Genomic DNA, 27,709 nt, shown 5'->3' on the forward strand with positions numbered 1-27,709 from the left:
CGGCTATATGTTAAGGTAGGTGCTACACACCAACAATACCTCTCAACCCCATATAACAAGGTATCCGGACACAACCATACATAAGGGGGGGGGGGGCACCCATAGGTACATCTCACAGTTTGCTCCTACAAAAATAGTAAGTTGATAGAATAGCAGTTACTGCATTAGCATGCATATTCTGACGGGTATTTAGTGTGACACTCAAATGTCTCTCTCCCCTTTATGACCTCAACCTACAATGTTTGCCAGTGAACTGCCAGATGACCACACTGTCATGGGACACTGACCAAACATATGAGGCAAAACTGTGGACATACATCGTGGTTTTACTCACACAGTTAGTGAATATGTAAAGCATTTGCAGAGGAATGCTTCAAAAAAGGAAGACTTCACTCTACCAGGTATGTACTACATTTCCCCATAAAACAGGATGCAGATGAGAGGATAGAGGTATGGGGAATAGGGATTAAAACAGTAGGCTTGTATTAGATCTATAATAATGGCATGTCAGTGATGCTCTGGTGACCAACACCTACAGGCATGCCTCCTAACTGTCCCTGCTTTGAATCACATTGCTCTGTCCCTGTCCATCCCTCCTACAGCAGTCAGCTGTTGTAGTAAAGATAGTGGATTACACATAAGTTATAGTGACCCTAAGTAAGGGTGTATACTCCTGTAACATCAAACGATGTACAGTAATTCACCTCCTTTCAGTCTGTCTGTGTCATACATAAATAGTACTAACACTGTAAAAGTGTCCCTGAATGTCCCTGATGTACTCTGGTTAAGTCCCTGTTTCATGGACATCTGTCCCTGTCTAGTTGAGAGCTATGCCTAACATAACTCTCAACCTCTTAGAGTAAGACATCAGGACAAAGCCATATTTAATGGTGGGACAAAGGCCCAAACTCAGTGACAGAGTATACATATTGGCCATACAAACTAAGAATGTGAGTAGAATAACAGATATTACTGTAGCATAAATGTTTTATGAGGGGTCTGATCAGTGACAGTTAGATTCTGTCCTAATTTTCTCACAGTAACCATCAATGATTGGGCACCCATTTGTCAGACATCCACAAGTTTGTGCAAAAAGGACCACATCTATGAGGCAAACATTGTGACATTCTGCAAACATCTGCATAGTTGAGAGGTATGATGACTACAAGGAACGTATACTACAGCAGGTTTGTATTGCTGTCTGTCATTGCGGCACACTGGTGTTGCTGGACTGTCCTCATATAGCTGTTGTAATAGCACACTGCTATTTGTCTGACAGTGACTGTATGACATAGTGGGGATTTACCCATAGGGGACACACCACAGTACACTGCAGTAATGGATGTAGAGACATACAGCAGAATCTGTCACAACATACAGGGACATTACCCAGTATTGCTACTATTGTGGTGATAGACACACATGTAGTGTCTTGCCAAATTGTGGGGTATGACATGTGAGGGAGCAGTGGATAGTGCAGGCTATTATGGGTGTGTAGGGTCTGTACATAGTGGACATCCATGTATCTGGTCCTGTAATGGTTCCCCTCTTGTTGTCTTGCAGGAACAATGTACCATTGGAGACATCCTCCATTTTCATCTGCAGAGAATGACACTATATTGAATGCCCTCAGACTCAACCATCACATCCTGCTTTCAAGGGGTTGCTACAATCATGAACAGCAGGCAGCATTGTGGGCTGACCTTGTGAGATCATATTGACCAACAAGACAGGACCTGTGAGCAGGTCTGACACTGGGTCACATATATGGTCAATGCTGCACGTCAAAGGGCAACTGCTGTTGCCAGGGATTGTGCTGACACCGATGGACGGCCTGCAACAGAACAACCACTCCCGGCCACAGAGGAATTCCTGGCAAACCTAGGATCAACCAACAGCCCACAGCCATCCATCATGCCATACATCCTGGAGGTGGGTGCCACAGCGTCCACATCAGCGGAGCGTCCAGGTAAGCTTATTCTGTTCACCAGTATAATACATTAGCGGTCACTGTTGCAGGCTCTACAGTCCAGTAGATGAGTGTCAGGTCTATCTGCATTGGGAGGGGGGTTGGCTTTTACCCACAGTTGTGCACACATACTCAGAATGTCATCAATATAGCCAGTATCACATTAGCTACTGTACATGTGGATATATGCACATATTTACTTGAATCCATCAAGATTCAACCCTGTAACCTAATCTTGGGTGACTTTAACTACCCGACCATAGAGTGAAAGACTTATTCTAGCGCAAACACGAATGGCCAGAAATTTCTCAACTTTGTCAATGCCAATGCATTGGATCAGCTGATCAACACCCCCACAAGAGGTGAAAATATCCTGGACCTGGTACTAACCAACATGAGTATTCACTGTAGAACCCCTACAGTGTCATCCTCCTTTTAAGATCCAACCATAAAACAATCACTTTCAAAGTCACCATCTCCCCTGATCCCCCCCACCAGGGTTGAACAAAAAAATTTTCCAAAGCTGACTACAACCTCCTGAGAGCATGTATAAGCAGATTCACAGCCACCATCCCTTCAGTTGAATCAAGCACTAATGTCCAAGCCTACACCAAAAAAATATATAAGCACCTATATAGCTGCATGGACACAGGAATAACTGACAAGACCAAATCATCTTCCTCAAGGAAGAGTAAACCTGTCTGGTGGACAGCAGTAATAAAGAGACTCTATAATAAAAGGAAGAAATTGCTGTCCAGGACCAAGAAGCAGGAGATGCCACGTTGGAAGCAATCTCTCCTTTGTCTAAACAAGCGAATAAGGTCACTGGTAAAATCCTCTAAGCCTAACTTTGAGTCCAGATTGGCCACATCCACTAAGGACAATCACAAGGCCTTCTTTGCATACGTCTGCAGTCTCAAAGGTAACTCCCAAATCTGCTCAGAATTGCTGGTCAAGAATATCACATAGACAAACACCATAGATATAGCCAACCTGCTAGCAGACAAGTTCAATGAAAACTTCACCACACTGTCCCCCCATCAGTTAGCCAGGACATCACCAGCACCTGCCCCCTCCCCTCGTTACCAGGGACCAGGTTATTAATGCCATGTCAAAGGCAAAAAATACAGCCTCCATTGGACCCGATAACATCCATGGCTATGTCCTACATGAACTTGGGCAAGAGCTCTCAGCAGCACTAGGCACCCTATTCATCCAAAGCTTGTGCACCAACTTCATCCTAGCAGAATGGAGGACAGCTATTGTCATCCCTCTGCACAAAGGTGGAGTGTCCACTGATCCAGGCAATTATAGGCCCATCAGCCTAACGAGCCTGATCTGCAAGGCCATGGAACACATTATCATGGACCTCATAAACAAGGACACTGGCAACCTCCAAATGATTGATCGCACACAGTTTGGTTTTGTTAAAGGGGAGATCATGCATGTTGAACTTGGTCATCTTCTTTGAAACCGTCACCAAAGCCATGGATGAGGGCAAGACAGTGCACACCACCTACCTTGACCTAGCCAAAGTCTTCAACACTATTCCCCACTAGGGCATAATAGATAAACTCTCTCAGCTAGGCATCAACCTATATGTTACCAGATGAGTAGCTAACTGGCTCACTGATAGAACCCAGTCAATCAAAATAGGTGAAGCCACTTCTAGTAGTAGAACCGTAACATGTGGCATATCCCAAGGATTGGTCTTGGGGTCTCTACAGTTTGAGATATACTTCTCTGAGGTGCAAGCCAAAACTAGGGGTCTGTGGCTGACCAAGCTCGCAGATGAATGCAAGATGGGCGCTGTTATAAATTGCCCTAGTGATGTGAACATCCTCCAAGAGCACCTTAACCAAAGTAATGACTGGTGCCAGAAGCATGGCCTCAAACTGAATGCCAAGAAATGCTTCATTATCCCCTTTGGGCAAAATGGTATCCCCACTAACTATCACATTAATAACAATGGACTAAGCATCCAATCAGTTGTGAGGGACTTGGGTACCCAGGTTGATAGCAACCTGATGTCTGACCACCATGTTGCCTCCATTATACTGAAGGCTTTCTACATGACCCACCTCATAAAAAAGGGTATTTCATCCAGGAACAAGGAGGTCATAGCATCTCTGTACTCCTCCCTTATCAGACCCACTACTGAGTACAATGCCCCCTTCAGCATGTACCTTGCCAAGCACATGCAGCAGTTGGAGAGATCCCAGAGGTTCCTGACCAGGAAAATCAAGGGTCTCTATACAGATAGGCTAAAAGCCCTGTCCCTCTACTTAGTCTCATACAGACTTCTCAACGGTGATCTGTGTCTAGCATGCAAGGCCGTCTCAGAATCAGCCTTGATGGAGTTGCTGCATATCTGTAAGTCAAACTCCACTCATGCAGCTTGCATGCAAGTTCTCAACCTGGTCTGTGACATTAATAGAACTTGTTGTTGGGATAGATTTTTGTCCCAATGATGCCCCCATCTGTGGAATAGACTTCCTCTCCATGTCAAGCAGAGTACCTTACTAGCCCTCTTTAAGAGGAACCTGGATGACTGGATGGGAAACAGAAAATATAACCATGGGATCCCATCTGTGTCCCTGCTAGACAGGAAAAACAGATGCTGACTTTGTGGGAACATGGATGAAATTCTTAGCTAGGCTTATAGGGGCCTCTGGGCCAATAGCCTAGTATCATCCTATGAACCTATCAATCTATTACCTTGCAACACTGCAACATTTGGTGTTGCTGACAATACCTCACCCTCACCATTCATATGTCCATCAGGTGTGGCCAGAGTCTATGGCCCTGTAACTGGTAAGTGTGATACTGTTGTTTTACAGATCATATGTACCCCATGAAAATTAAGGGCTGCCATTTTGCCTTATGCACAACTGTTGTGCTTAGCCAAAGTAGAATAGTTGCATGTTCCATTTCAGAGCAGTTAACTACAGTGAATAGCCTAGGGAATGACAGGTGTGTATTTGTACAAACATTAACATGTTTGCACTTATAGTTATGAGCAACTGTGCAGAATGCTATACATGAGACAATTACTCCAAGATGTCCATTCAAACACAATAGGGAGAAGGTACATATCCGAGGCAGCGCTGCTACAACTGGCATATCATTCTCAAGATAGGTGTACTGAGTTCTATGTGTGGTTTTATCACATACACTGTCATATTGCATACCTCACAAGTGTATTGTACTGGCAACATTACCCAGATGTAGGTGATGTGCATGTTATACAGGACCTGCATTGTCTGTGTATGTTGTTGTGAGTTTGTGTGTTGTGCATGGGATCAGAGATGAGAACATGTGGGACATGTAATGCAGTTGTGGATCCTCACCTGTATCAGTCTGTGTGGATTACCATACATAATAGTGCAGGTGGTAATGCACTGCCTTTGTCTTGGTTCTCACAGGTGAATGGAGGTTGGAGTCAGTTCCCCTCACAACCTGATGTCAGTGTCTCATTGGACTCTGATGATGATGATGGTGGCCATAGTGAGGCACATGTAAGGTTGTCCGTGGCTGAATCTGTCCCAGAGGTTGACATCCCTCTTCTGGCCCATTGTCCCCACACAGTCAGTATGCCCACACATATTCAGTCATCAGAGGCCACAGATATTGGAAAGTCAGAGGGTGGCGACATAGTACAGGACAGTGTGAGAACCATGGTGTCTGTGAGTGTAGACACTGGTCATAGCCAGAGAGCTGTCAAGGTCCCACACAGGCAGATTGGCAGGGGTGCTCAAAGGAGGACTGCTGCCCATCCATCTCATCTTGCAGGTGTCACATCATGGGTCACTCACCACATGTTTTGGGTTGTCATGGAGGAAGAGGCATGATCTGAATGCAACACCAGATGGATACTTAGGGCTATGGATGCAGCACAAGCAGACATCTGTGACTGCCTCCACTGCATTGGTGATGGCCTGGAACATTACGCTGTTGTAGTGGACAGATGGTGGGCTGAGAGAGTGTCTTTGAGTGCAAACTGTCTGTGCTGCAACATGTGGTTGGAGTTGGGTGTTGGACACATGGACGTAGGCCAGCAACATCATCTGCTGGGACTCCATGTTGCTGTGCATACTCATGCTCCCATATTGGCAAGGCAGTACCTCCAGCACTACAGAGGGAAGTGCGATGTCTAAACCACAATGTGGCAGGCCATGGGTATGTGGTCCTAGGCAGTGCCTTGGGGACACAGGCCCAGCAGACAGCAGTCACTATCAGGTACTAGCACCACATCTGATCTTGGGCATGGTGCTGCCCGTGCTAATCCTGGTGAAGCCAGTTCCCATGTTCATGGCAGGAGATGATGAACTATCCAGTCTATCATGTATGGCCCACAGCTCTTCTCCATACATGCGTGTAGGCTAGCACTGAGCCTGACTGTGTACACACACACACACACACACACACACACACACACACACACACACACACACACACACACACACACACACACACACACACACTCCAACACCACTGTCATATGCAGGTCACCTACAGACACACCCATAACCTCTCCATGGCCCATGTAACCAGCACCCCTTCCTGACTCACACATATGCTGTCAACTGTTTGGCACAGCCTAGGCCTCTAGCACCCCCACACCACACCTTGTGCATGTGATGATACCTGTGCCACATCCCTGCCATCTGTGATATCAGTGCAGGGACCTGCAAACATGTGTCTAATGCACAGAGTGACTATATAACTTTACATGTGTTTCTGTAGTGCAGTAGTGTTATGCCATGTCATTTGTTGTGGGCCACAACAGGTACTGTATGCTGGCATGTGTCAGGACTACACATCAAACATTGTGCATCTTTGTTGCCTGATGCTACACTGGCAGTAGTGTTACAGAATGTCAGGTATGTCATGGACCTGTGTATGTTTGTGTCCCATGAGTCTGAGCAGTTCAACTATGGACACATGGCGACAGTACAGATGCACAGCATGGCAAGGCAGCACAGTAGAGATATGACGTCAGCAAGGTATGTCAGTATACGTGCATGGCTTCCTAGGTGCATATGTGTAAAACAGAGTGCCAGGGAAAATGGAAACAGTCAGCATCATCATGCTTTCATACCCTGTGACACACTCTACTACCCTTGATACATGTCACCTGGGTATTCAGCGCATATAACTCTAGCTGGTGGTAGACATCAATTATGCTTATGTAGAGGAGGGCTATTTAGGGCCAGCCACTAGTCTCCAGGACATAAAATGCATAAGCAATGCACAGAGGTAGGTCACCTGAGTATTCTGCATGTACAATTCTAGATGGTGGCAGACATCAATTATACTTATGTAGAGAAGGGCAATTTAGGGCCAGCCACTTGTCACAGTGCCATAAAATGTATAACCAATGCACAGGGGTAGTCACATGGGCAAGTCTCTAGTACTGTAAGGGGACATATTTACATACAGAAGTTGGATGCTGTGAGATTAGAACCCCTACCAATTTAGCTCTACACATTATAGCTTGCAGTACTCATCACATGCACCACACTGTTCATCTGATAGCACACTGTCAGCCAGTGCCCTTAAGGTGGATGACATCAGCAGGACTTGTAACAGAGGCCAATGTTGAGCCTAGCAGCTAGTCACTGGGCATAAAATGCATAACCATTGCACAGAGATAGCACATACCCATTTGTCTAAAGTGCTATCTGGGGATACATTTACACACACAACCACACAAGTTGGATGCTGTGAGATTAAAACCCCTACCTATCCAGTATTACACACTAAGCTCACAGTACTTATTGCATGCGCCACAATGTTTATCTGATATTACACTGTCAGCCAGTGCTTTGAAGGTGGATGACATCAGTAGGTCTTGTAAGGGAGGCCAATGTTGACATCAGCAGGCCTTGTAAGGGAGGATAATGTTGACATCAGCAGGCCTTGTAACATAGGTCAATATTGAAGCCAACAGCTAGTCACTGGGCATAAACTGCATAACCATTGCACAGAGATAGCCCATGCAGGCTTGCCTGAAGTGATGCATGGGGATATATTTACATGCACACATTCACACAAGTTAGATGCTGCGAGATTAGATCCCCTACTTATCTAGTATTACACAATATACCTTGCAATACTTATCACATGCACCACAGAGTTTATTTGTTGCTAGGTTGTCAGCAAGTGCACTTAAGGTGGATGACTTCTCTAGGTCTTGTAGAGGAGGAAATTTAGAGGCTAGCAGCCAACACAGGACCATAAAATGCATACCTTTGCATGGAGACAGCCCATATGGGCAGCCATAGTGCTGTGAGGGAATATATAGACACACACACACACACACACACACACACACACACACACACACACAGTTGGAAGATGTGAGATTCCTATCTAATATTACACACTACAGCTCATAGTACCTATTGCATGTGCCACAGGTCATGTCTGATGTATATCTTGATGTAGGATCAGTACTTGTGGAGTAAGCAAAGTGGCTTTGTATTAGACAGCAATCTGGCCTGCAGAGTGATACTGCTTGGCACTGTTATTGTATCTAGTGTCCTAGGGGTAGGATACCTGTTAAAATCCCTGCAATGTGTGTACATTTACCAGTCTGGCCATATGTGGCTGTTTGCAGTTTGAAAGGCAGACATGTGGCCAGGGACAATATGGTGTGTCCAATGCATGTGTTGCACCCATTGTGCATTACACCACCTGTGTGCCTATGTCTGTCTGCAGTGTGACAGTCCACAGGCACAAGAGTCTGTGGGTGAGTGGATTATGTAATGTTGCAGCCTTGTACTGGTGCCATCAGACAGCTGTTGTGATGTATATGTACAGATAATCCCAGCATTCAGGGTTATGTGGAGACATTTATACATCCTTGTCCATATCTATATAAATGTGTATAACAGAGATGTCTCCTTAAATGTAGTTGTGTGCATATGTAATATAAATGTGTTATGTAGATGTACATGGGGAGTCTATATATCACTGTACTTTATATAGATATATATATACATATTATATATATATATATATATATATATATATATATATATATATATATATATGCGCCACATACTGATACAGACACTAATCAAGCATGAGGGGGATAGGGAGAGACAGATATGTATACTTAGCTGTATGTATGTACAGACATATTTCCACATAGCAGGTCTTTGGGCAGTAGAGGCAACAGACTTAGGCTCAAGTTAGCTAAGTGTAGAAGCATGCCTAGTATGATTGCCAGTACTTACAAGGTGACTCCAGGCCAGATCTACCTGTAATCTAGTCCAGGATTATTGTGTGCTGCAGGCCATTGGCTGCTACACCTGTTACCGCAGTACAGCAGTTCCCTAATATTGTCTAACGCATTCCAAAGCTGTTTGCTGACCTTAATATGTGACTCAAACTTCAGAACTGTACACGGCTTAACAGACTGTCTAGACCTTTGCCTCATATTTTTGGCCTGTTTCACATAACATTGTGGTTTTCTGGCAAATTAGTGGCAAATCAGTGAAGAGTGAAGTAAATAAATAATGTGAGTTGAGTTTCAGACTTCATGCACATCAGGAGAGTCATGCTAATGCAGGACCTGTTATTCTATCAACATTCTACATTTGTAGGAGCAAATATTTAAAACCTGTCCCAATTTGTGGGCCTTGGTCCTACTTTTATTCACTTTATTTGACCACATTTCCATCTCTAAGAGGTTGAGAGGTATGATGTGACTGGGGTACATGGTGAAACATCACACCCAGGGTGACAGTCTGTATACCTCTCCCTGTACATGTTTTTGCAGAATGTCCAGTATTTTGTCCCATATGTCTGCTGTGTTCCTCATACACTTGTGTTTTCCTGGAGCTATACTATAAACAGTGGTCACTGACTTGTTGTACCTACTGACACATTTAAGTGATGGTCTTTACATCCTGCAGCTAATCTGACCTGTTGCAGCCTGCTGTTGTACAAGCTACTTGCTAGGTTACTCAGAGTGTGTATAATGTCTGTCTGTAGGTATGGCCCTTTGTGTCCCCATTCACTCTGGCTTTGTCCAGCTTTGTTGCAGTAACAGATTGAGAGGTTATGACAGTGTGTGGGGCTACCACCATATGAGTTCCCCACATGCAAAAGATGTTGGATGCTGCCAGATTTGAACCATCAGTACCATCACACATGTTACTGTCCCTGGCTCTGTGAGCCACAGCAGCCACCAGACAGAGAGGTTTCATTCCTCACACTATCAACATGATCGAGGAATTGTCTGGTCTGCTGGTATATCATTGCACACTTACTGTTACAGCAGTTGTATGTAAACACTGATGTGCTTGGGGTGGGGGACAACCAGCCTATGCTCTGCTGGCATAGACAGTTGTGTGACTATACTGTGACCCCACTGTTTGGCATCTACCTGGAATACACTTGTGGAGTTTCCAACCATGTGGCCTAGTGGCTATTATGGGGCACATACTAGTGAACAGAGAACCTGTTGTCTCAAGTGCCTGTTAGATCTGTACAAGTAGCCCAGTAGCCTACCACAGATTGCTGCAAGTAGCCCAGTAGCACACTATAGCCCTCTATATTCCATTGCATCCATGCGGCAGATCCATACATATGCTACCATATTGTAGTACCCCTTACAAGTGGTGTACAGGAGAGTGACTTACTTTGCAAATGCTGCAGTTGACAGACCTGTAATTTGGGGCTGACTCTGTCTGATGCACACAGTCTGCAGCCAAAACATGGTGAGGTACAGGTGGTGTGGGCTGGCTGGCATCATTTTCACTAATATGTATGCAAGTTGGATTAAGGTGTCAACTACTAAGGCTCTAGGTTGTTAGTGCATGTGCTATGTGTTGTCTCTTGGCCAAGGCCAGGACATATTGGGCATGCCTATGTATACCTACAGGGACAGCCTCAGGTGGTTCCTCCTTTCTGACCAAGTATCTAAAGGGAGGAAGAACAGCAAACTCCTCTATAGAAAACACTCCTTTATTGAATAAAACCTCAGTAGTTAAGCGCTTTCATCCCTCTCATAGGGACTTATTCAGAACAATACCATCAAGATTTCCTAGCATTCATATACATCTAACAATAAACCAGTTAATACCTGTTAATTGCATTATTTAAATTTTACATTGTTAACAATTAAAAGAAACATACCCTTGTGCTCATACTTTTTACATACACACACAGATATATATATATATATATATATATATATATATATATATATATATATATATATATATATATATATTATATCATACAATAATGTTATTGAACTGTGTAACCTTGTTGAATAATAATGTTAACCCAAAATGTGATTCATTTTTAAAAAACAATTCAAATTCAACATTTCATTTATACCTGGAAACCTAGTGGCATCCAGAGTCAATTGCCATTTTAATTCACAATTATCTAAAAACTCATTTAGTGTCCCCCATTGTTGATCCACTTTAATTTGTTGTATTATTAAAAACTTAAATGAATAACCCACATTTTCCATAAGATGCCTACTTAAAGCATTTGTATTCCTACCATGTCTTATGTCTAATAGATGCTCATAAATTCTGTTCCTAAACCATCTACAAGTTTTTCCTGTGTAGAATGCTGGACACTGGAAACATTTTGCAATATAAACTACATTCTTGGTTTGACAATTATAATGACCTCTTATGAATATTTTCTTACCATTTAGTTTAAAAATATCACCTGTAATAAATATATGGGAGCACTGGGAACACATCCCACATTTAAAGTTCCCAGCCTTTTCAAGCACACCACAGTTACTTAACTTACTCGCTTCTTCCAAAATGTCCTTGAAACATCTGTCTCTCTTGAAAACAAACTTTGCTTTTTCTATAAAATATGTTGACATATTTTTGTCCATTGACAATAATTCCCAGTTTTTTTCTATTAGTTGACATACCCTGTGGGCATCCTTATTATAGGTAGTAATAAAACTCGAATGTGCATACACATTATTCTCTGTATCAGACTTTTTTACTTCTACCATAGCTGTTGTATCTAAGGGATTTACTATAGGTAAATAAAAGTCATATTTCCATTTATTAATAACCTCTTCCCTAATATTAGTTAGCATTTACATTGGATAATTTATTTTCTTAAACATATCTAATATGAAATTCACCTCTTCCATAAATTCATTATCCAGGGAAGTCATTTTTGCAGCATGGACTAACTGCCTTTTTACTATAGATTTCTTTTGAAAATCAGGGTGCCAACTATTAAACTCCAAATATGAGTTTGAAAAAGTGGGTTTTCTGTATATTCTTGAAACCAAAGTTTTTTTTTTCTCTTTGTTTATTTTTAATTCCACATCCAAATATATTATTTGTGTCTGACTATATTCATGGGTGAATTTAAAACAACTCAAAGTGTCATTAATGTAATCCAAAAACTACATTAGAGAGTCTCTTGTTCCAACCCAAATCATAAAGATATCATACAAAAATCTAGTGTCATTTTTAATGTAACTCATGTACAAAGATTTAAAAATAAAATGGTCCTCCCAGTATGACATAACCTAATTTGCAAATATGGGGGCACAAGCTGCCCCCATAGCCACACCGGTGCTCTGACAAAAATACTGGCCCTCAAACCTAATGAAATTGTGTTTCAGTACCATCTCCATTAGGGTCACAAATGCATTAATTTCATCTTGATCATATGTGTCTGTTATTTTTAATTGGGTTTCAAACCATGCTAAGCTCTCTTCATGTGGTATTACCGAGAATAGGTTGAAAACATCTATGGTCACCAAAAACATTTATTTCCATATATTGAAATTTATTTAAATTCATTATCAGAAAGACTGAGTGCTTTTGAAAAAAACATGCTATCGTTCAAGAAACTACAGCTGGAGAATGGATACATGCAGAGGAATTTGGAGCTTGAGCAAGTTCCACGTGGTTTACGTCTGTGGTGTTACCCAAATGGAGTTGAGGGGAATCCCGACTTCATAAAGGAACTACATATGGTATTTGATAAAGCAGGCTTTGATATTCTCAATTTAATGATAAAATATAACAACAAAACACTGGAAGCTATGACTGCAGAATTGGACCTCCAAAATGCAAGGATTCAGTCAGACTTATTGTTCGAACAGTACAGAACGAATTATGATAATTCATTCATGCACATAGAGAATGTGCGTAATAATATTTTCACTCATAAAATAAATAAAATAAAAAGAGACACTATTGAATATGCAAAAGGGAGGGCATATCCAGTATTAGTAAATTGCCATAACAATGCAGACATCCCTTCCAATCAGAATGAACTTAGAGATAATGAGATGAGGTCAGCAGCAACATCATCAAGTACTGAAAGGGGAAACACCCCTTTGAACCAAGGAACAAGGCGCTCAGAAAGGCTGAAGAACAAAGGGCCTTGTTTAAACAATCAGTCTTACAATTATGGGGAAAATTATATCAACAGGGATTATGCAGTACAGAGAGCAAGACCAAAAAACGTATATCATGCTCCCTATCAGCGGAAGAGATGATGGATGCTGCCATCGACCTCATAAATGGGAACGAAAGCAATGAATCATCTGTTGGGGACTGTTTTGCTACAAATGCATCGGGCACATGTTTAAACAGGTTTTTAATGGAATGGAATGAGCCTACACAGTCTGTAACAGTTTTTGGTGATGTCGTTGATATGCATTCAAGTGAAAATAATATTAATTGCATTGATATGGACGCTGACATGGGTGTATAAAAAAAAATAAGAATGTGAGTAGAAATAACATGTTTGTGAATGAAGTTATGTTTTTATATAACTTAGATACTGACAGTAATCACCAGGAAGTTGAAGCAAACTGTCCTGGATATTTAATGTTAGATGCTAGTGATATTTTAGATTTTTTTACAATGGATAAAAGTGTTTCTCTTAATGATATGCTGCAAAATAATGAACAAAATATTGAAGTTAACAATAAATGTGTGTTTATGGGGGGCATGCCGCATGGCACAGATGAAATGGAAAACTTGCCAAAAATTACTGTCTATGCAACAGGGGATTTTAAGATTTAAAATTACTCATATAAAGATATTCAGACCACCCATGCAAATTTCTTAGCAAAGGGCTTCACTTATGTTCTGAGTAGGAGGGGTAGGGTTGTGGATACTCTAATAGACCTGAAACTTTTCACAAGGAAGTTGAATTTAAAAGCATGGTTTGGAGATAATAACTGTAATAATAGCCAAATGAACACAAGATTATGTAAACCAAGTACTTTTAACCCACCTGTGTGTAATTTGGTTGTTTTTTTTTTTTTTTTTTGAAAAAGTGTATGAATTGGACATAAGGGAAGTATATAAATGGTCTTGTGAAATTCAAGGTGATAATTTAACAGAAAATGAAAAAAATGTATTGTTTGACATTTCGACAGACAGAAACATATGTATAATGAAGCCAGATAAAGGCAGTGGAGTGGGGGTGATGGACAAAGGTGATTATTTAAATTGTATGTCAGCCCTTTTGATGGATGACATCTACCATGAAATATCTTTGAATGAGATTAACATTTTGTATAAAAAGTTGGATCTGGCATTAGAAGACATGCTATTGCAAGGACAAACAGATATAGATGCTTACAATTTTATGAGAAATGAACATCCAGTGGTAGCAAACATCTTTGGTTTGCCAAAAATTCATAAAGGGTTAGAAAATCCAAAGTTTAGACTTATTGTAGATGCAAAAAGAAGCAAAACTTGTTTTATAGGTATATTTTTGGATTTTCACTTTAAGAGAGGTTTGCAACACTTTAAACACATATGCAAAGATTACTGGCAGTTCCTGGTGAATTTAAATAAATTTCAATATATGGAAAATATGTTTTTGGTGACCATAGATGTTTGCTGCCTATTCTCAGTTATACCACATGAAGATGGCTTAGCATGGTTTGAAACCCAATTACAAATAACAGACACATATGATCAAGATGAAATTAATGTATTTATGACCCTAATGTAGATTGTACTGAAACATAATTTCATTAAGTTTGAGGGCCAGTATTTTTGTCAGAGCACCGGTGTGGCTATGGGGGCAGCTTGTGCCCCCATATTTGCAAATTATGTTATGTCATACTGAGAGGACCATTTTATTTTTAAATCTTTGTACATGAGTTACATCAAAAATTACACTAGATTTTTGGATGATATCTTTTTGATTTGGATTGGGACAAGAGACTCTCTAATGCAGTTTTTGGATTGCATTAATGACATTTTGAGTTGTTTTAAATTCACCCATGACTATAGTCAGACACAAATAATGTATTTGGATGTGGAATTAAAAATAAACAAAGAGAAAAAAACTTTGGTTTCAAGAATATACAGAAAACCAACTTTTTTTCTCTGGATAATGAATTTATGGAAGAGGTGGATTTCATATTAGATATGTTTAAGAAAATAAACTATCCAAAGGAAATGCTAACTGCTATTAGGAAAGAGGTTATTAATAAATGGAAAAATGGTTTTTATTTACCTATATTAAATCCCTTAGATATGACAGCTATGGTAGAAGCAAAAAAAGCCTGATACAGAGAATAATGTGTATGCACATTCAAATTTTATTACTACCTGTAATAAGGATGCCCACAGGGTATGTCAACTAATAGAAAAAAACTGGGAATTATTGTCAATGGACAAAAATATGTCAAAATATTTTATACAAAAAGCAAAGTTTGTTTTCAAGAGAGACAGATGTTTCAAGGACATTTTGGAAGAAGGGAGTAGGTTAAGTAACTGTGGTGTGCTTGAAAAGGCTGGGAACTTTAAATGTGGGATACGTTCCCAGTGCTCCCATATATTTATTATGGGTGATATGTTTAAACTAAATGGGAAGAAAATATTCATAAGAGGTCATTATAATTGTCAAACCAAGAATGTAGTTTATATTGCAAAATGTTCCCAGTGTCCAGCATTCTACATAGGAAAAACTTGTAGACGGTTTAGGAACAGGATTTATGAGCATCTATTAGACATAAGGCATGGTAGGAATATAAATACTTTGAGTAGGCATCTTATGGAAAATGTAGGCCATGCATTTAAGTTTTTAATAATAATACAATAAATTAAAGTAGATCAGCAATGGGGGACACTAAATGAGTTTTTAGATGCTTGTGAATTAAAATGGCAACTAACTCTGGATGCCAATAGGTTTCCAGGTATAAATGAAATGGTGAATTTGAATTGTTTTTTAAAATTGAATCACATTTTGGGTTAACATTATTATTCAACAAGGTTACACAGTTCAATAACAATATTGTATAATATATATATATATATATATATATATGGTTCTACCTGACATAAACGAAACCCCAAAACACCAACAAAGCAATCACCGAAACCACATAACCGACAGTACAAAAACACGAAACCCCACATGCCCGACAACGAAATAACCGACGGTACACAAACACGAAACCTCATACACTGCACACACCACAATCACAACAATCAACAAACAAAACACATTCCCCATCCAAAAACCACATACACAACACAAGCACACCAAAATCCCTACAAACCCACACTAAACCTCACATACACAACTACCTACAACCCTAATCCAAACCCTAACCCTAAGGTCCGTCACTATCGCACACTTACCTGACCCGCTCCCTAACCCTAACTCACTTATCCCGCCCCTAACCCAAACACAATCACTACTGCACACTTACCTGACCCACTCCCTAACCCTAACTCACTTATCCCGCCCCTAACCCAAACACAATCACTACCGCACACTTACCTGACCCACTCCCTAACCCTAACTCACTTAACCCACCCCTATCCCCACAATCTGGAACAAACAAAAACAGCACTCCCAATACGCTAGCTGCTTCCTCTCACAGACAGAACAGCCCAAAGAGAAACTAAGCTGTTTGTATAACAAAAAGTATTTAATAAAACAAAAGGTTGAGCGCTTTCACTCGACTAAGCGAGCTACATTGTTTGTTCCATTCTGTCGATCCAATTCGGGTATTTCTATCCCCACAGATCATCAATATCCACACTTACCTTACTCGCACCCTAACGTCCGTCACTACCACATACTTACACAGCCTTTTCCCATGTCAGCATCCTCGGCGTCGGTGCTTTCATCCGTCGGGTTGGTCTTCTGAACTGTCGATCTTCTGGGGCCCGTCGCGTCGGTCTTCTGGACTGTCGATCTTCTGGGGCTCGCGATTTCCGTGTTGATGTTCCGGCATGTCGTCTAACTGAGGTAGAACCATATATATATATATATATATATATATATATATATATATATATATATATATCTATATATATATATATATATAGATATATAGTACGAATGCAAGGGTATGTTTCTTTTAATTGTTAACAATGTAAATTTTAAATAATGCAATTAATAGGTATTAATTGGTTTATTGTTAGATATATATGAATGCTGGGAAATCTTGATGGTATTGTTCTGAAGAAGTCCCTATGAGAGGGATGAAAGTGCTTAACTACTGTGGTTTTATTCAATATAGGAGTGTTTTCTACAGAGAACTTTGCTGTTCTTCCTCCCTTTGGTTACCTGGTTTGTGGATATTTTCAGTTGGTTCCTCCTGTGAGTCACTCTGTGGGTGCAGCTTTAGTGACCTAGCCACTGGTAGGGGGCTGTGTATACCTTCCCTTTGCTGATCCTGCTGCAGTTCTTTCCGCAGGATCATGCTGTGTAGCATGGCACATACTGTGACATCTGTTCATATGTGGCTGTTGAGTACTGTAAGGCTCCACCAGACATATCGAGGCACCAGAACCATGACTTCAACAGCCCAAACACACACTCTATGATGTTCCTGGTTTGTGCATGTGCCACATTATGGCATTCTTCGGTGGGTGTGTGCATTTCTTAAGGGTGTCATCATCCATGGTTCCAGTGCTTAGCCAGCATCCCCAAGTAAATGGCCTTGTGGGATGTCCACCCTAGCAAACATCTGGTAGAGCTGTGATGAGTGCCAGATATGGGAGTCATGATAACTGCCAGAGCTGCCATCGCAAATATTCATGATAATGCCCTGAGCATTGCACGTGTCCTGGCAGTTGATGGAGTGGTACCCCTTGCGGTTGATGTAGATTCTACCCTCTTAGACAGGTGGTGCCTTGATATGTACATGAGTACCATCTATGGCGTCCAGTACCTCAGGGTAGTGTGTTACATGGTAGAAGAGTCACATACTGCTGGCCATCTCCTCAAGGGTGTGGAGAAAATAAATGTGCTCACTGGCATGTGATAGCATGGCATTCAGGAACTGGTGGAGTACCCTGGAAGCAGATGCGTATAAGACCCCCATTATTTCCCAGGCTGGTCTTTGGAAAGTCCTTTTAGCTAGTATTTTAAGGGCTACACATACCTTTGTTCCCACTGGGATGGGTTCTCCTCTCTTGTCTCTGGGTCTGAGATGAGGTTGGCAGAGCTCAGTGAGTTCTTGTAGTATGTCCCTGTCCACCCCCATGTCCAGGTCATGTAGCTCCTAATAGGTTACACTGGGCCTAAACACTCTTCTCCTTCTCAGTCAAGGCCTATGGTCAGCATCAGCAGCAGCTGCATTGACATTAGTATCTAACACAGTCATATGTAGCAGTCCTGCAGGAGCTCCTAGTATTCTCTAGGTTAAAATTCCCAAGTCTGTACTCCAATGTGCAGAGTATGGGGGGAAAATCATATTGTAGGGTGTATGCATACTTTATAGTGTTCTGCTGTAGATGTAGGCTGTGTGATTGGCTACCTGTGATGCATTCCATCTGACAAGTACATGATTAAGATGTTTAACGGCCATAGTTTAAGTGAAACAACACTCATCAGTAATTAATATATCATTGGCTTTCTCAGCCAATTTTTTTTTTTGACAGCCTTCCTTGCTGGGCACTGTGGTGTGCCACGCAAACCCATACTACAAAGATAAACAAACCTAAGCAGTCAGGAGACATACCCCCATGGAAGGTCATGCTCAGCATGGCTGTACACAATGCAAACCCGCTCGATCCCACTAAAACATGCACCCCTAAGGTAAGCAAAGCTTAACAGTCACCGGACATACCCCATTGCTGAGCCTTGTGGCACGCCATCGAAACAGGCACCGCTGCCCTCCAATAAGCTTAACAGTTTGCAGACACACACCCCCTTTTGATGTTAGTTACCTTCTTTGTGGACATCAACATGGTTCTGTCCCAACAATGATGGGATCTGCGGACAAAGGTACCCATTTGTGCTATTCAGTAACCTCGGCTCATTTGCATACAGATCCATGCACAGTGCCTGGAAACTACACAGTTTCAAGCCCTGCCTCATTAGCGACCACAGCAGTCCTACATTGTATATACTCCACACAGGGTCCTATAATGCATTACTGTTACATACTCACAAATTCTATTTTTTACAATCTTTTTATATATTGTTTTCCATAACAGCATGTTTGAGTACTGCTGTGCACTGTGCAGACATACCTAGGGTATTAAAAAATATATATATTTTACATTATTTTCCATATGGTGCTGGACACACAGTGGTTACTTTTGCACATATCTGTGTCCTCTATACTATGTCTGTCACTGTAACTGCACTTTTGCATCCCCTGGTGTCATTTTTTCATCCTGTACACAGAATTTTTCCATGTACATTATGGACACCAACACAGGGTCTGCATGACTGCCTATCTGCTTGCTGGATTGCTCTACCTGCTTCATTTGCATGCATTTTACCTGCTTATGAGGTGATTTGCATGCCACAGCCACTTAAGTGTTCGCATTCTTGTGCATGCCCCTCAGCTCCATTTACTGGATCGCACATCTGCTTACTTCCGTATAAGCACCCTGCCACTATGCCTACATGGGAAATAAGTCTGCGTAGGCTTTATTAAATACCCCCTATGATTTTTCCAAGTTTCAGATTTTGTTTGAAAGTAGTCTGTTTTCAGATTTAACTCTTATAGTGATGATAATTCAGGTTGGAAAAGTTTTTTTTTTTTTTTTTAGATATGAAGAGTTAGTTTTGTGTTGCTCCCCAGGAAGGAGAAGGTAGATGATTTAACATGATTTTTTTGTTTTGGAAGTAAAACTTAATAGAGTTTTCAAATGACTGTTATTTTAGAAAATACAACTATTTAAGCAGATAAGTTATACACGGGTGTAGTAATAAAGATTACTTGCTACTAATATGTCCTTGAAGTACATTGATATGCAATTTTGATTTGGAGCCACAGGGAGAGTATTGTTCAGCCTACTTATGTAGGCTCAAGTAAGGAATCGTAGACTCACTGCAGTAATACTGCTGGCCTACCTATGTTAACATAGAATTGGAAGCAACATTTAGATTGTCCTATTACAGGAAATTAAAATGAAAAAAAAAATGTCCAGTTTTTCTCATAGAAGTGACCAGTGTTAGAATAAGCTAGTTCTATTAGTTCTACCAAGAGATGGGGTTATCACCCTTATTTATATGCCCCTTGAATAGTAATGCATACAAAAGTATGCAGACAGTCAAAGTAGGCAGTTGTTGCTACTGATTAGGGGCAATTGTTAAATGGTATTTATTAAGAACGAAACTATGATAAATCATCTCTCTTGATAATCTTTTATGATATTTTAAGTGAAGATCCATTGTATGTTTGTAGGACAGGCTTTAATTTAGCTGTGGATTGTGAGATGGAAAAATTACTTCAGAGCAAATATCTGACTCAAAGGCTTTGTCAGTGTTAAATAAAAACAATGATAACAACACAGAAGGTTCAGATGCAAAAGTTTACTAGTGTACACCAGGAGGCAAAAAACCATACAAGTACAGAGTTTTGTCTGACATGATGCAGGAAATACACAATTTTATATAGTCTTACATTCAAGCTGTGCCCACCTTACTGACGTGGTTAGTCACAGGGCACCTGCATCACTATGGTCTACAATATTCTATTCATAAGAAAAAGCTGATGTTATACATTTTAAAAGTTTTCCCATGGGAATAATACAGCCTTGCAAATCACCTGGTTAGTTATAATGTCTTTCTGTAAATGTTACTCCTTCAAGGTTTCAGGCCTGTTCGAATACAATAGCTGGTTCAGTCTTGTAATATACTTCTTTGTTCTTCTTACAACTTTACTTTAGCAGCTGTGTCTTATCTTTGATAACATTCACAAGGCCAATTATCTCAGAGGAAGGAAGAAGATTTTCAATGCTTTATACATTTAATTTCCTGACCCAGCAGATAATCATTAGTGAAAAACATAAGCTTGCTGAGCTGGCTACTGCCAGGGTCAGAGTTCAAATACACTGCAGCTCCAAAGCTTCAAGCAATTACATGTAAAATCATTCTTATTGCCATATTGTAAATAGAATAAAATGCATTATATACTATTTGCTTTTAAACTAACACTTTATACATGACATGATGCAGGAAATACACAATTTTATATAGTCTTACATTCAAGCTGTGCCCACCTTACTGACGTGGTTAGTCACAGGGCACCTACATCAGGGGAGGGTGGTGGACTAATGGTTAAAGTGTTTGCCTTACAAACACAAGGTGCAGGGTTTGAGTCTCACAAGGGATAATTGGCTAGGCTTAAAATGGCTCACAAGGGCAGTTAGCTTAGTACTAACCTATGAACCTATGAACCTATTCAAATACATATTTTTCTAACATTTTCCTCCCTTTTAATACTTTTTATTCTATTCAGAAACATAAACAATGTTATATCATCCCCTAGCCTTCTCCTTTTAAGGACTTTCAACTAGGCAAGTCATTTAGTTTATATTTCGGAAAAAGTTTCATCTGGAATCAATAGTTCCAATTCAATGTCTTGGTACAAAGTTTCAGTTACAGATATATCAACAAAATCTTTGACTAATCTTTTCATACAGTGGATCCCACAACAGACACATGCTCCTAATAGGAGTAGACCAACACAAATAGCAATCAAAATATTCATTAGGATAGAACCCCACCCACCAAACAGACTCTGGAAGACGTTCGTCAGTGGGTTTGGTCCTGGTTCAGTCATGGCTGATACCTGTTGTATTACCTCTAGGTGGTCATTAATCTCATGTCGATTGTCTGGTATGAACGCACAGCATTCTTCTTTGATAAGCGTGCACGTACCACCTCTCGCCGCTAGGGTGAAGTCAAGAGCCATTCGATTTTGTAGCACAACAGTTTTCATTGCATTCAGTTCATCAGTCACTAGTTCGAGAGCAGAAAAAGTTGCATTACTCATTACTTCAAGAAGTTTTGACAGCTTTCTCAACTCCCAGATCGATTTGACTGCTCCATATGCTGGAAATATTCCAGCCCAGGATATAACACTGTCACTCAAGTCCATATGAGTCAATTTTTCTTTATCTTTCACGGAATGATGGTTCTTCCAACCAGCTTCGATTTTTCCCATTGGATTTACAGGTTTTCCGATTGGATCTTCAGGTTTTCGGGCTACATCTCTTACATTTTGTATCTTACCTAGAGGTAATTCTGCAGTATGCCTTATAGCCGGAACCAGATAACCCCAAAAAACAACTGCCGGACCAATTCTCAAGTAGCCATTTGTATGCCTTTTTCCCACAAACAAAATAACAGTTTTCTACTTTAGTACTGATGCGGGTTAATTCTGAATGAAACATTTTCGTGTCTATAACAGACAATTGTTTATGCAAGACAGGATTTCTCTGCACATCACTTAATGTTGTTTTCATTAAGCTCAAATATGAATCATAATTTGTGTTACAAACAGTGCCTTTATCTTTAGCTTTAATATAGCATTTATAAGATATAGTTATGTTACAGTTACTCCAACCCACTTGGAGTGTATCATTCTTATAGAAACATACAATTCCCCTCTGTGTAATAGGCAAATACAATGCAATTTTGTCCTGTGATCTTACAGAACCTGTATCAAAAAGTAAATTCTCCCAAGTCTCATTTATCCCCAAGGGGACAGCGGACATCAACAGTCCTCCATATGCTGTTGGTATGGCAGTGAAAACCCAGCAATTTGAAATCTTCATAGTCTCTACATATACACGCTTCATAGCTAGGTATGTGTTAAAGTTTGGATGCCAGTCTATAGACAGTTCATCACGTTTTTCCACTTTCACTTGTGTGGTTATATGTAGGAAAAACCACAACAAAAGGAAAGTCATCACAATCATAGTCAATAAATGCATAGTTAGCAAGATGATTAAACAATATCTTTGGGGTTGATCTGCATTTTTACTCATTTTGCTCTTGGCCATCCTGCCTTTGTTGTGTATCAGTCACAAAATGTTTATCAAGGTGAAAATTATTTACCGGTTTACAGTGCGTCAGGTGGACCCAGGATTACCTCTCAGCAACTTTGACTTCAGTAGGCATTGCCAACAGTACCTGGTACGGTCCTTCCCACTTTGGACTCGCCCAATTCTTCCTCTTCATGACCTTTAACCACACCCAGGAACCTGGGGTCAGCACTGCTTCCAACGGTCTGGTCTGTCTTTTATCTGAAAAAGAGTTCAACTGCAAAACAGTTTTATTTGTTAACAGTTTCTTCATATAGCTAGCTAATGAGCTGTCAGCCTCTAGTTCTGCAGGCATGAGAGCTTTCCACTGTGGCACATAATATGCCCTTCCAAATATCACTTCAAAGGGGGTCAAACCCTTTACATTTGGAACTGTTCTCATGCTCAGCAGTGCCAAAGGCAAACAGCAAATCCAATTCTTCTGTGTTTCATTTATTAACTTCCTCAACTTGCTTTTTAAAATTTCATTGTACCTTTCCACCAGTCCTGCAGACTGTGGGTGGTAAGCACAATGATTCTTCAAGGAGATCCCAAAGAATCTCCCAAGTTGGTGAATTGTTTGATTAACAAAATGTGTCCCATTGTCACTATAGATTCTTTCCGGTATGCCAAATCTAGGAATTATTTCTTTTATTAGGGCCTTTGCCACTGTTGCTGCATCCGGATTTTTAGTTGGAAAAGCTTCTACCCATTTGGAAAACATGTCTATAATTACTAAACAGTATTTTTTCCCTTCACATTTGTTCAGTTCTATGAAATCCATACAGATAGTATGGAACGGATATGGTGGTATAGGAAAACTCCCTTGCTTGGGTTTGAATGCTCCTTGTGCATGATGTTTGTTACAGATATAACATGCTGCACAAAATTTTTGTGTAAAGTTTGTGAATCCGTATGTTTGGAATATTCGATTTACTAACTGTACCATCCCCCCTGTTGAGACATGGCACTACCCATGGCTCAACAAAGCTGCATATCTAAATAAATTAGACGGCAATATTGTTTTTTTCTCTTTGGAGATATACAGTCCATCTTCAAGGATTGCACCTCGTTTCTCCCATTTCTGTTTTTCAGCTTTTGTAGTTAATGTCTGCATCGTTTTTAACATTTCTAAATCTAAAATCTCAGAGGGTTGTAATTCCTCGGTTAAAAGTAAAGTTTCTGAGTTTGAGGCTGCTTGCTTTGCAGCTGCATCAGCTTTTGCATTTCCTTTTGAAATTGCATCCTGTTGTTTTGTATGAGCTAAACATTTACAAATAACTACTTTAGTAGGTAACTGAATGGAATCTAACAAGTTCAAAATAAGTTGCGCATGATTAATCGGTTTACCATTAGATGTTATCATTCCCCTATTTTTCCATTGTTGTGCAAAAACATGCACTGTAGAGAAAGCATACTGACTGTCAGTATATATGTTCACACATTTATCTTTCGCTAGAGTACAAGCCCGTGTTAAGGCTATCAGTTCTGCTGCTTGTGCAGACAGGTTATGCTGTAAGGGTTGGGCTTCTAAAATCTCTGTATCTGTGACTACTGCATATCCTACTAGGTTTTTCCCTGTAGGACCCTTTCTGCATGAACCGTCCACATAAAATGTCACCTTGGCATCATCCAAGGGCATATCAGTGAGGTCTTGTCTGGGCAAAGTTATTTGCTCAATTTCCTGCAGGCAACTGTGCTGTGTGCCATCCACAGGAGTTGGAAGTAACGTTGATGGATTTAATGTTGTACAACTTTCAATTACCATATGAGGTTGGCTCAGCAGTATGGTCATACATGAAAGATGTCTAGCAGGAGATAGATATGCTATTTTCTCTTGCAGTAAAATTATTGCGACTGCGTGAGGCACTCTCAATGTGAGAGGGTGGAACAACACCACTGAGGCAGAAGCCTGTACTGCCATTGCAGCTGCAACTACTGCTTGCACACAGTGAGGCAATGATCATGCCACTGGATCTAACTGTGATGAATAGTAAGCTATGGGGCGTTGCTTATCCCCATGCTGTTGCGTCAAAACTGACGTCATGTATCCCTGTTTACAATCTACAGTCTGAAAAAAATCTTTTGTGGTAATTTGGAAGTCCTAAAACTAATGATGAAGCTATCAATTGTTTTACTCTGCAGAAAGCTGTTTCTGCTTCAGGTGTCCATTGTAATACATCTTGTGCTGCCATTGGTGTTTTATATATTAAATCAGCCAGTAGAGCAGATTCTAAAGCATAGTTTGATATCCAGCTTCGACAAAAATTAGCCGTTCCCAAGAAGGACATCATTTCCTTCTTGGTTGCTGGTTTAGGTGCCTGTAAAATCACTGTTTTTCTGTCTTCGTCTAATATTCTACCTTCATTGGATATTACATATCCTAGGTATCTAACTTGTTTTCTCCAAAGTTGTAACTTACTTTTGTTTACTTTGTGTCCTTGTGCTGCTAAAAATTTCAGTAATGCTATCGTATCCTCCCTGCATTGATGCTGGGTAGGGGCTGCTAGCAAGATGTCATCTACATAAAGTAGAATCTGACTACCTCCTGGTGGAGTAAACCCTGCCAGGTTGTTAGCCATCTCTTGTGCAAATATCGTTGGACTTTCACAATATCCCTGCGGTAGCCGAGTATAGGTATATCTTTTGCCCTGAAATGTAAATGCAAACCAATACTGGCTATCAGGATGTATAGGTATTGAAAAGAAAGCATTGCTTATATCTACCACAGTGAAATATTTTTGTTGTGGCTTCAAATCATTCAACAAGGTGTGTGGGTCTGACACCGTAGGTGCTCTAGGTATTATTGCATTGTTTACAGCTTGTAAATCCTGTACCATCCGCCATTCCCCGTTTGCTTTTTTAACAGGAAATAGAGGGGTGTTACATGGTGAATCAAGAGATTCTACCAGTACTCCTTCCTTGAGTAATGCTGCTGTTATAGGCTTGATTCCTTGCTCTGCATCTTTCCTCAAGGGGTATTGTCTTTTCTGTGGTCTAAATGCTGATTTTGGTGTAATAGTTACTGGTCCTGCTGTTTGAATAAGTCCTACATCTGATTTACCTGTTGACCAAAGAATGTCTGGTATGTCACACAAGACTTTTTCTTCTTCTTCTAATAAGAATGCTAATCAGCTGTCTTCACTAGTTTGTAAGTGTACAGCTGGATGTGTCTGTGTTAGCCAATTCAATTTCTTTTTTTGTATTCCCTGTTCTGATAATTCTAAATCAGTTTGTTTTTCCCATCTTGTTACTTTTTCTCCTAAGTCTGCCCATCTCACATCCTTATTCTTTGTCAAGCTGACATGTGGTAGTCTATTAGATTTGTACAGTGTCATGAATTCCTGAGGTAATGAACAGCTTACCACACTGTTTCCCTCAGTATCCCAATACAAGGTTTGTAATACTAATCCATTAGCAGGATTTTTGAACAATTGCTCATATTCTTTATCAGGTCCTGGCATGCTACAGTAGTATAGAGTACAATGTAACAAATGCTGTTGGTCAGTGTCAAGGGAGGGGGCCTTACTGATGGCTACATTCATCAGTTCCTCGGTTACTGCCCCTGGACCAGTCATAACTAGGTCCTGGCTGTACCAATAAAAAGTTTCACCCTCCGATCGCACCACAAAAGTATCCATTTGTCTTTGTGCCTCCATACCCTGCATAGTGGGAACTACCGCTATGCCAAATATCTGCATAAGATCTCTTCCCAGTAAGTTTACTGGACATTTTGCAGAAACTACAATTTTACTTTTCTGAGTCATGCCTGAAACAGGGTCAGTTATTGCTATATCATGGGAGAGTGGCTCCCTATATAGCTGTCCATTTGCTGCTTTCACTAATATATAGTCAGGTGATTCAGAATATTCTGGTAACTTTGAAGGCTGTATCAAAGTTTGTGACGCTCCTGAGTCACACAAGAATTTCACTTCCCTTCCTTCCACCAGAAATGTAACTTCCGGTTTTGTGTCTGCCAAATAGAGCTCCAAGCTCAGTAATGCCAAATCTAAAATTTCACTTTCTTCATCCTCTACATCTGCTTGTACTTCCTCTGTTCCTTCCACTACATTTACATTTGCCCTTTGTTTTCCTTCCCTGATGATTTCTGATTTTCATCACTATCATATAGTCAGTCCTCATCACCTTTATTTTCTGTAGTCACCTTTTTATTTAGCCTGCAATCCCTTGCTAAATGTCCTTTCTTACCGCACTTAAAGCACTCACCTTTCTTTTTTCTTTCTTTAAAATCTTCTGACCTTTTGTCAGATTGTCTATTTCCCTGGGTATTATTCTTACCCTTCTTACCTGACTGTACTACAAAGACTTCAGCTCCATCTTCAGCTGTGAAGACCTGTGTCTTCTTTTTCTTTTTACTATTAAAGTGTCTTTCAGCATGTCTAGCATATTCAAGTAAGGCTTGTAGCCTACTTGCTCGATGATCTATCATATGCTTTGTAATAAA

The sequence above is a fragment of the Protopterus annectens genome, chromosome 12.part0 (assembly GCF_019279795.1).
Source record: "Protopterus annectens isolate FY-2018-M chromosome 12.part0, PAN1.0, whole genome shotgun sequence".
NCBI lineage: Eukaryota > Metazoa > Chordata > Ceratodontiformes > Protopteridae > Protopterus > Protopterus annectens.